The 10,800-nt window shown below is 41.0% G+C and overlaps 1 protein-coding gene across 1 annotated transcript in view; it reads left to right on the top strand.

The window, feature by feature from the left end:
• Positions 1–3,307: 3,307 nt before the first annotated feature.
• LOC102806899 (arylsulfatase B-like) overlaps positions 3,308–10,800 on the top strand; it is a 32,310-nt gene continuing 24,817 nt past the window's right edge. Inside the window, exon 1 of the mRNA XM_085504442.1 lies at positions 3,308–3,358. The gene's annotated coding sequence lies outside the window, so the exon portion shown is untranslated. The remainder of the gene's footprint in view (positions 3,359–10,800) is intronic.

Below are 10,800 nucleotides of genomic sequence, written 5' to 3'. Positions count from 1 at the left end.
AAATAGTTACAATTTTATCCAAACCATTAATACCCATACAAGAGTAACTGATACCACTTCCACGACCATCGATTACGTGATCACTAATATCACAGATTATTTCCTAGAGTGCGACTGTATCTACACGGATATCAGCGACCATTATCCAACTTCTGCTATTGTTAACCTTCAGCATGATCGAAAGCATAAGACATCCTACTGCAAATGCGACTTTTCATTCTATAATAATGTTTCCGATTTAAGTAAAATTTCTGGGACCAAGTTTACAACAATTTACAACAATTACAACAATTTACAACTGATACTGATGACGCGTATAATACATTTATCGATTTATTTCTCAATGTTGCTACTGAGCATCCGCCTATAATCAAAGTCATAACACGTGGCTGTAAAAAGGTCTTTTAATATCAGCCAAAACTAAACAGAAATTATATTATAGCATGAAAAAGTCGCCAAACAATATTGATATTAGACACACCTATAACAAATATCGGAATATTTACACTAAGTTACTTAAGGCTACTAAAGGGGTTATCAGTATAACAAGTTCTTATCTGCACATGGAAAGTGGTAAATGAAGTGTTAAGTAATAGGTCCATTGAATCATCCCCCGACAAACTCAATGACGATTCCTTTTTTGGCAGATAGTCATGATATTACTGAAAAATTTAACAATTTCTTTGTTAATGTTGGCCCTAAGTAAGCTTCCAAAATTAACACATCTAACGATATTGTGACGTTAAATGCGGGGGGGGGGGCTTTATGGGGCTAAACCGTATTCAGGATCGGGGAGCTTGTCTTTAATACCGGTCTAATAGTCTTTGCCTTTGGTAGCGTGCTTATCTTATAAGTCTCCTCCCTCTCAGCTCGTCCGCTGTCACAGGGTGGGGATCGTTTGGTGAATGTATATCACCACAACTGAGACTGTGCAGAGAAAGAAATATACCAGTAACGATTATAACAAATCAACACAACACAATATATACGGTTTCCTGTACAAATAACAGGGATGCTGGTCACTGGAACCAGCAAGGGGAGGGGGATACACTGTAAAATAAAATAAATTAGAGACTTGATCGATGCTGCAGGGAACACTCCACTCTCCATTGGACAACAATGTGCAATGTTGCGTTCCTTCGTATCTGGCACACTGTCGAAGCAGCTGCACTACAATTTAAACTCATGCTCTGTGTCCAGGGAGTATCGGCAACTGCACTGCTATCTGCTGCTACTGGTAGCACTGGTACAACGGGAGTAGTTCAGGCAGTGAGCTTCAGTGGTTCCTGTTGATCAGCAGGGATTACTGCACAGCACGTCTGCATATGTACCCCTGTATAGGGTACAGCTCAATGGAGTCAGGAATCAGCATCACAAGATGTTACAGGATCAAGTCAGGTCACCTTCCTGACTAAAGATTTTCCCTTATGTCTCAACTTAAATACCCTAGCTAATTTATGGCCATGCAAATAATAAAATGTATATAACGAAATGATTGGTTATCTCGAAATAGCCGACAAATCAGTGTACAGAGGATGCCAATTTTGGTAGTGGAATAAACCACTCTTAATCCAAGCTCTACCAATTTAAAGTAGGAGACTCGGGTCAATGATGTCATATCTATTTTCATTGCCAACAACACTGGGTTCAGCACATTCCAAGGTATTTCACAATTACCATGTCACTGTCTGAGCCATACCATTATGCCACAGGGAGAGACAGGATGTATGTATCTCAAATTCTGCTGACAACACAATCCAGTGACTGTATCAGCAGTCTTAAAAATAAACATGTGCAATGGGTTGTTGCAAAGTATCCAAACATGTGCGCTTTTCATTCACACAGCCAGGGCTCTGTACTTTTAACTTACAATTTATGTCACAATATGTATTTCCATGACAAATTTTTCGTCCCATCACTCACCATGACATATATATACAAATCAATCTTTTAGACCTCAGCAAATCCATGGGCTATGATAAAATGCATCCCAGGCTGGTAATTGATGCAGCCAACATTAGTTCTCATCCACTTGAATATATATGTAACTGTTTCCTATCCCAAGGCAAGTCACCCCTATTCATAAAAAAGGCTCACCCCTTGATGTGAATAATTACAGACCAATTTCCGTTCTATCCATCTTTAGTAAAGTTATAGAAAGTATTGTCAAAAAACAAATAACTGTATATCTTGATAAATGTAATATTCTTGTTGACACTCAATAAGGATTTAGAAGGTAATATAACACAAACCTTGCCCTGGCTAATCTTATTGCTGACATCGATGATAACAAGGACACAGGTTTCCTAACATTTGGTATCTTTATTGAACTTAAAAAAGCTTTTGACACCATCGACCATGACCTTCTTCTTCACAAACTATCATAGTACGGAATAAGAGGCACTCCACTTCAATGGTTTCGCAGCTACCTTCAAGACCGACATCAGACCGTAGACTGGTATTCTTGATATTTACAAACTCGCTAAATTTCTCTTGTCTCGTCTTTTTTGACCTTAAAGCAAATCGATTTGTCCACGGCGTCAGCGATTATTTCCCCTAGCACATTCATCCCTATCCAACCACATCTAGTGCTACTGGTAACTTCACTGTCCCTTACATGCGTTTATCCATTACACAGCATAATTGTCAATACGCCACTATTAAACACTGGAACTCTCTACCCCTCACCCTAAGAATCATGTGCAGTAGAAGCATTTTTTTATGTGATGGTGGCCGTTCCGTTGATGGGTTGGTGATGAACCAATTTATACATACCTCGACGTCGGGGGATGTAGGTTATTTTTGTTTATTAGCTCGATATCATTCCTAGGAGATTTATCATTGCGGGTGAGGGGGTAACAGAAAAAACAACGATTTTATAATTATTTTAGAAAGCGTGGGCGTGTTCACAATGTTGTGCATGTGGATCATAGGAATTACTTAATTAAATATATAATAGTATATTGTGAAAGGCTATTAATCATACTTTGACATTTGTACATACAAAATTCAATTAGAGAGTGGTGCTCGCAAAAACACGAGCATATTGGTAAACAAGATATTCAATGTATATGAAAACTACTGTACAATTACTGCAATACCATAAAACCACCACTGTGTTCACAATGTTGTGCATGTGGATCATAGGAATTACTTAATTTAATATATAATAACACAATATATTGTGAAAGGCAATTAATTATATTTTGACATATGCATATACAAAATTCAATTTAAAGTGGTGCTCGCACAAACACGAGCATATTGGTGAACAAGGTATTCAATGTATATATAAAGCACTGTAGAACTACCGCAGTATCAAGCAACTACCACTGTTCAAACGTGAAGTACAACACAGGTACGAATATATTTTATTACATTATTTGTATGCATCATTATTTCAGCATTGATGATTGTCTATTTTAGGTCCACTATCACCAAGATGACAGTTGTTCGTATACTTGATTGGCCATCATCGTACATCAACAATTACATCTCCTTTAAAACTATCGAACTTGTTTATTTCATGACGATATCATAATTTTGTTTCTTATTATTGTTGAATATTGTTGTCATTTTTGATAAAAAAAATCTTGAAAAGTATCAGCTCAATTGCTTTGATACTTGTCATGTTGGCGCCTTGACTAGACTAAACTTGGCTAGTTTTGTTAATTTTGTATTTTCTCTTTTTAGCCAATACTTTTAAAAAAAGTGCTTGTTCGATAGTTTTAATATATTATATGTAAGATCGATCTGTGTCAGCTTCTATCATTTTCATCCATGTCGGTGACCCTGCATAGGCTGCCTAACAAGGTGCTAATGTCACCCCGTCAAATGGCATACCTGAACAGTCACGATACTGTGCCGATAGTAGTGCCAGTCGGATAGACTAAAATATGCAAGTAATATGAAGACAAGAAAGTACGTTTTTAAACATCAGTGGCATTAAAATATGTGCTGATAAAAACGCCCCCGTGGAGGTAAATCAAGAGAGGATGTGACAGGTGACTGGAATGAATATAAATTAATAAATATAAATCACCAAATGACCTACAACATATCTAAAGGACATATCAAACGATTTGAATATGAATTAGTGACATACAGGGGAAAATTCATTTAATGTCTTGTTTTTTTTTTTGGTTCCTTAAATTATAAATGTTATTTGACATATACAACTACTTTTCAGTTATTGACAGACGTCCTGGTCATGTTTGTCTTGGCTGCTGAGAAAGATGGACATTGCAAACTTCTTTCTCCTGTGTCAACAGTCATTCGAGCGCCTTGGTTAATTTGTCGAAACATAGAAACTGTTATCAGTAACTTTAGCAGTGACATCACCTCCCATATCTGTTATTATTCTTTTTTTAATATTGATTTTGCCAAACGCCTACGTGCCTTTTCATGTTATTTCATGTTGTTATTTACCCCCTGTAAATTTACACTGTTTTATATTATAATTAACACTACAATGCGACCAGCAATTACTCAACAACAATGTATATACGAGAAAGCAGGCAAACATATTGATGAAAAAGCTACACTAATTATAGATACTCGATTATTTTTATTATATTATGTTGCCCATCTACATCTTGATTCCCAAGAAAAGGTTTATGGATAAAGTATGACATCATAATCACGGTAGTGAGAAAATAATGTTATCTATAACAAATACTGAAGCGAATTAGTTCATATTGTCAGTGTGCACATTACTCGTGCATATAATTGTAATAATGAAAATGCATTAGATAGAATGTTGCAAATACACAAAAGTATGCTAAAATAAATAAAATTGCACTTTGCATCGATACATTGTATAAAACAATAATGCCATATTACAAATGTAGTTTTTTACAGCTGACTCGCGTAAACAAATATACGTAATGTGTGTAAGATATTTTTCAAGCATTGTCTAGAGAACTTAACATCACCAAATTAGCATACTGGATTAATACTGCCTCGCAACATTATATAAAGTGACCTCACTGTAAATTATAGTTACATGTCCAGCGTGCATGTAAGCATGTCATGGTAGTCTTGTGTAAGCTAACTCAACAACAAAATTGAAACACAGATCCACCAAGATTCATGACATGTGAAACATTAGAAAAACTACCAGGTCCTGAAATTCCATTGCAGTCACCCTTCTCTTCAGCAAGTATAACTTTCTGCTACACTTAGTTTATAAGGCAACATTATTTGAATAGCCGAACTTGTCAACTCAGTAAAAAATGATAAACAGGTAGCTGATATGTGGGTCACTAATATTTTGTATTATAATGAACAGTTGGTGAAAGTTGGTGAACAGGTGATCTTATCCCCGCTTTGCCCCGACGATGTGAGTCGGAATTAGTCCTATTAGGCATTCTTCCGAATTATTGCCTGATACAATTATTTGAATTACCGTACTTACACATTGAATGAAGCAATAATAACGATTGCTCAATAGTCAAGAAGAAATTATATATATAAGATACCATTTTCTTATAAATATCGTCCTGTATTGTGATTAAGGCGCTCTATAGTATAGTATAGTATAGTATAGTATAGTATAGTATAGTATAGTATAGTATAGTATAGTATAGTATAGTATAGTGATTTTTGATATACGGATAAATAAAACGAAATTACATTAACGAAAGTGACTGATAACTTTTACTATAAAAACCTTAGCATCCCGTTGGCAGGCCAGTCACACTGGTTCTCACTACAAGAGGTTACGATCCCCCTGCCAAATGCTAAGGAAAACTGAAACGTATATATACATATTTACATAAAATATTGTCCACCTATGCGGATCTGTTGGTGCAAGGTTTTTATGACCGTATGCCCTTACTGACGTCAACCAAACATTTTATGTGGGAAGTTGGCACCCAAGGCTGACAGGTACTACACCTTGCCCAAAGGTGACCTGGGGGTAGTTGTGACAAAGGGTAACCCCATTCTCCCAAGTCCATAGACTCCACAACCGGATGTAGTTTAAAATCTTGCCCAGGATAAATATATACATAATTAAACCATACACGTTGCCTTTATCAGGTAATACCTCACATTTTAGGTTGAGTTGGTGCAAGGCTTTTACGACCGCATGCCCTTACTGACGTCAACCGAACTTGTTATGTGGGAAGTTGGCACCCAAGGCTGACAGGTGCTACACCTTGCCCAAGGGTGACCTGGAGGTAGTTGTGGTAAAGGGTAACCTCATTCTCCCATATACAAAAACTCCACAACCGGATGCAGTTTTAACGTCGTACCCAGGACGTATTTCCTTAACATGAAACATAACAGCATTTACCAATTGAGTTGTAGCAATCCGTTGTCTAAAGCCCCTTTCACAATTGGCGCCTCACTCGTGCGATTTTTTTTTTTCGAAAATATGTTTCCGTCCTGCTGTAGAAGTGTTGTATTTGAGTCGCAAGCAATATATAAAATCGTACGAGAGGTGAACAACCACTGCACCAGGATACAACAGTCGTGAGACGTAATCGTGCGATTATTTTCATGTTTCCGGGTGCAACAGTCGTACAACGGCTTCAGTGGTTGAACGATGATGCGACCAAGTCGGACGACATATGCGTTTTGTAGCGCCATATGTTGCGCGACCTAGCGACCCGTTGTACGACTACTACAACCGATCGTACAAGGCTACGACCCATTGTGCGACACACCGCACCACCTGTAGCGCAAGGTGTTGGCCTATAAATACGACACGCGATGCGACTTTCTTCATTACAACCGATGATGCCTGACGAGACGCTGCTACAGTGAACAAGACACAACCAAAATACAAGCATCGGCATGGCCCCAAAGAAGTCAAGGAAAAAGAGGAAAAATCAGCCTGATGAGGAGGAAGAGCCCCAGCCTATACCCGTGGCCAAGGAGAAAGCTACTGCTTCTGTCATGGCTGGTGATGAGGGTGATGAATTTGGTGAAGCCCAGACCGAGGATGCTGAAATGCTGCAGGAAGGGGGCCAAGATCCACCAGCCGCCGCCAGTGATGAGAACAACGTGACAGTTTTTCGCTGACAATGAGTTCATCTACGACAAGAGCAAGGTGGACTTCAAAAACTCTAAGAAGAAGGAGCGCAAGTACATGGAGATGGCGGAAAAGCTGGGAGTCACCGGTAAGTAGTAGCTGAAAAATATGCACATTCCGATTTATTGATGATGTTTATTAGTTAAACATGCCAATTTTTTGGATGTTGACTAATTTCTTGCTTCTACATTTTGTATATTTTCAGTGGCCGACATCAGACTATGGTATAAAAGCCAGAGGACCATCCTGGGGAAGATGAAGACCGCTGGAAAGAAGAGTGGTCAGAAGGCCATCGTCCTTACCCCCAGGCAGATATGGGTCAATAACAACCTTAGTTTTCTGACGAAGCACATAGTTCATCGGTCACAGGGCTGCCAACTGGGCCACCTCAGTGGCTGAATTACTGTAGCCGCCTCCGACGAAGAGGGTTTAGATGAGGAGGGTCCAGATGCCAGCCAAGCACCCATTTCCAACCAAGTCTCCAGCCAGGGGGCTGCACCTCCCAAGAAGAGGCAGAAGAGGGGGTCGCCCGCCGATGTGGACAAGGCCCTCCTGGAATTCATCACATCCATCGAGCAGACGGCCATCCGGAGCCAGGTGGATGCGGCACTCACCCAAGGTGCTGACGAGAGGCAGGCCTGGCTAGAATGGATGCTGCAGGCCGTCGGCCCACTCCCAAGACCCCTCTGGCGAGAGTTCACCAGGGACACTTTCAACTTGGTGAGCCGCTACCAAGATCGGGCGGACCACCTTTCCACCACCCCAGTATCTCGCCCCAGCACTCCCCAGATGATCCAGCCACTCAGGCCTCAGTCAGCGCCGATCGACTTCACCCAGGACGCTCCACCTGCTTCCTTCCTTGGGATGCTCGAGCCAAGCAGCACCTGGACCCCTCAAAATCCTCAGGGAGGATTTCAGTAGCCCAATTTACAGGCCCCTTCCAGCAGCAGGCCCCCTTCCAGCAGCAGCAGGCACCCTTCCAGCAGCAGCAGGCACCCTTCCAGCAGCAGCAGCAAGGAGGCAGCAACAGCACCAACACATCAATCATCATCCAGTTGAACTTGTCAGATGAAGAAGATGAACAGTGAACTTTTGATTGTTTTTATTGTTACTTGACGAACTCTCTCAACTCAAATTATAATTTGACTATTTTGGAACATTTATTTCAAACTTTTTTAAACATTTACTCGGTGAATAGAATTCATTGTTGTTAACAAAATCTCTTGGAAAAAATATATAATTTTTAAAACAACATGATTAATGACAATATAAAATTTGTTATATCTGTACATCTTTTTTATTCTCATAAATCACGTTTTTTCAAAAATGTTCTTTTTTTATTTCAAATACATGCTATTAAAGGAGAATCAACTTTTATTATTTCAAACATTTCAAAGAAATTTTTGTTTAAAATAAATGTTGACATGATCATTCATTTCTTCTTTGAAATGATTCATTCCACAAAATCATGATCGAAGTTTACATGCCATTTGTATGGCAGAGTCTGTGCTGTATCCCAAGTAGTGCGCCAAGTGGCAGTCTATATCATGTGTTGTTGCCAGGGCAGGCTTCCAACTGGACTGTTGTAGTTGTGCATCAGGTAAGTTCTCAGCTTCTTGCCCTCTTTGTTTGCCTGGTAGCCTCCGCCAACTCGTTCAACATCCTGCAGAACTGCTGCGTTTCTCCATGCCCCAGGGATGTGGTTGTCCAACTCATCTTCATGGTCAATGTCAATGTTCTGAATCCCAGGAAAACGATCTCTCATTAAGTTGTGGAGGCACATGCAGGCCATAATGACTGTCCTGGCCTTTTCTGGATCAAGCTATAGGGTACTTAACAAGCATCTCCAGCGATGGGCAAGGATGCCAAAGCTGTTCTCCACCACACGGCAAGCCCTCGAGAGACGGTAGTTGAAGATTCTCTCCTCGTCGGTCTGCTCACGATTGGAGTACGGCTTCTGCATCCATGTCCTGAAAGGGAAGGCGTCGTCCCCAATTAAGAAGTAAGGGATGTCTCGGTCATCATCTGGCAGGGGCTCTGGATCTGGCAGGCCAAGAGTACCATTCTCCAGTCCACGTCTCAGCGGGCTGTGGTTGAAGACCTGGACATCCAATGATGAACCGGGATTACCAACGTCAGCCCAGAGGAACTTGTAATTGCCATCAACTAGAGCCAAGAGGATGAGGCTGTAGAAACCCTTGTAGTTGTAGTAGATCGTACCAGAGCCTGGTGGATTTCTGATGGCCACGTGTTTTCCGTCCAAGGCTCCGCAGACATGATGAAAGTTCCATCTGTCAGCGTAAGTCCGGGCCACTTCTCTCCATTCATCTGGGGTAATTGGACAGGAAAATACTTCATCTTGGTATTCACTGATGATGGTCTGGCACACCTCTGGTATAAACAGAGAGATGGTATTATGGGCAACACGGAAGGCATACTGAAGGGTTTTGTAGCTGTTGCCGGTCGCAAGATATCTCAAGGTGATGGCCAGTTTGAGCCCAGGATCCAGTGGCTGCCGGTAGCAATAGGACTTCTCTATCCTCTGAGTGATGCGCTGCAACAGTTCAAGGAACGTTTCTGGTGGCATCCTCATGTAGTTCAGGAAGTCATCCTGACATTCTCTTTGCAACTCCGTCATCAGATTATCATACTGTCCAAACAGCACACGTCTCTCAATCCAGGGTTTGACCCACCATCTTCTTCTTTGCCTTGCATGCCTTTGACGTCTACGGATGAGTAAGGCCATCAATATGACATGTCTGTCTTGAACGTTTTGGATTTGCCTTCTCAGACTTAGCAAATGCAAGAGCCTCCCAGGAGCTATTGGTCGAGCAGCAGCCATGTTTACAGTATGGATGGTCCAGACATTTGGGATGAAAGCTCAGGAGTTCTCGAGCTTATATTGGGGGTGAAAAAAAATCGTACAACGTTGCAAAGGGGGCAAGACAGGTCTTCCAATAGTCTTAGGGTGGAACAACGGACTCGTACGACAGGACGCATCATCGTACGACATGAAAATACTCGTGCAACACTCGTTCGGGGGTCTTACGAGTGCGTGCAAAGTCGCACAACACTTATACTGCCTGTCGTGCAATTATTTTTCATCACGTCAGTCGCTGAAAATATCGCAGCAGCACGGTTTTTTTCTCGACCGAGATGCGACCATTTTGTCGCATCTGGATCGTACAATGAGTGGTACAACAGCTACAACAAGTTGTACAACGGGAAAAATTTCGAGTCGCAAGCCGTTGTAGTCTGTTTGGCACCAATTGTGAAAGGGGCTTAATGAACAAAGAGCACCACCACACGTCCATGTCAGTTCAAACTGTTGTAGTTGGTCATTAAGTTTATAATATGCATATTCTGATTTGATTCTGCTAGCTACACGGTTTTTGAAATTTTCAAGTGGGTAAATGGAACCGTTGCCATCCCGTTTATTACGACGACTGATATGAATGGAGATTTTTGCAGTACAAATTGTATACAGAAATATATTTTCACATTGCCTGGATAAAAACTTTTGTGAGGTGGTAGCGCAACAAACCACCATGATGGAGCTGACACATCTGGCTTCAGGAGTCTGGATCCTATACAGTTGACGAGCCTGCAAAGAGCGCCAATTTCATGACATTCCAGGAAAATATGTGACAGAGAGTCGGAATCTCCACAGAGTGGACATTTGTCAGATGCAGTAAAATTGGAGTGCTTTAATAAGCCGGTGGTGGCGTACGCCCCATGTATGATACGCCACTGTAAATCAC

The sequence above is a fragment of the Saccoglossus kowalevskii genome, chromosome 10, assembly GCF_978046115.1.
Source record: "Saccoglossus kowalevskii chromosome 10, keSacKowa6.1, whole genome shotgun sequence".
Taxonomy (NCBI): Eukaryota; Metazoa; Hemichordata; class Enteropneusta; family Harrimaniidae; genus Saccoglossus; species Saccoglossus kowalevskii.
The sequence above is the reverse complement of the archived record's forward strand: the minus strand, read 5'-3'. Positions and strand labels throughout refer to the sequence as shown.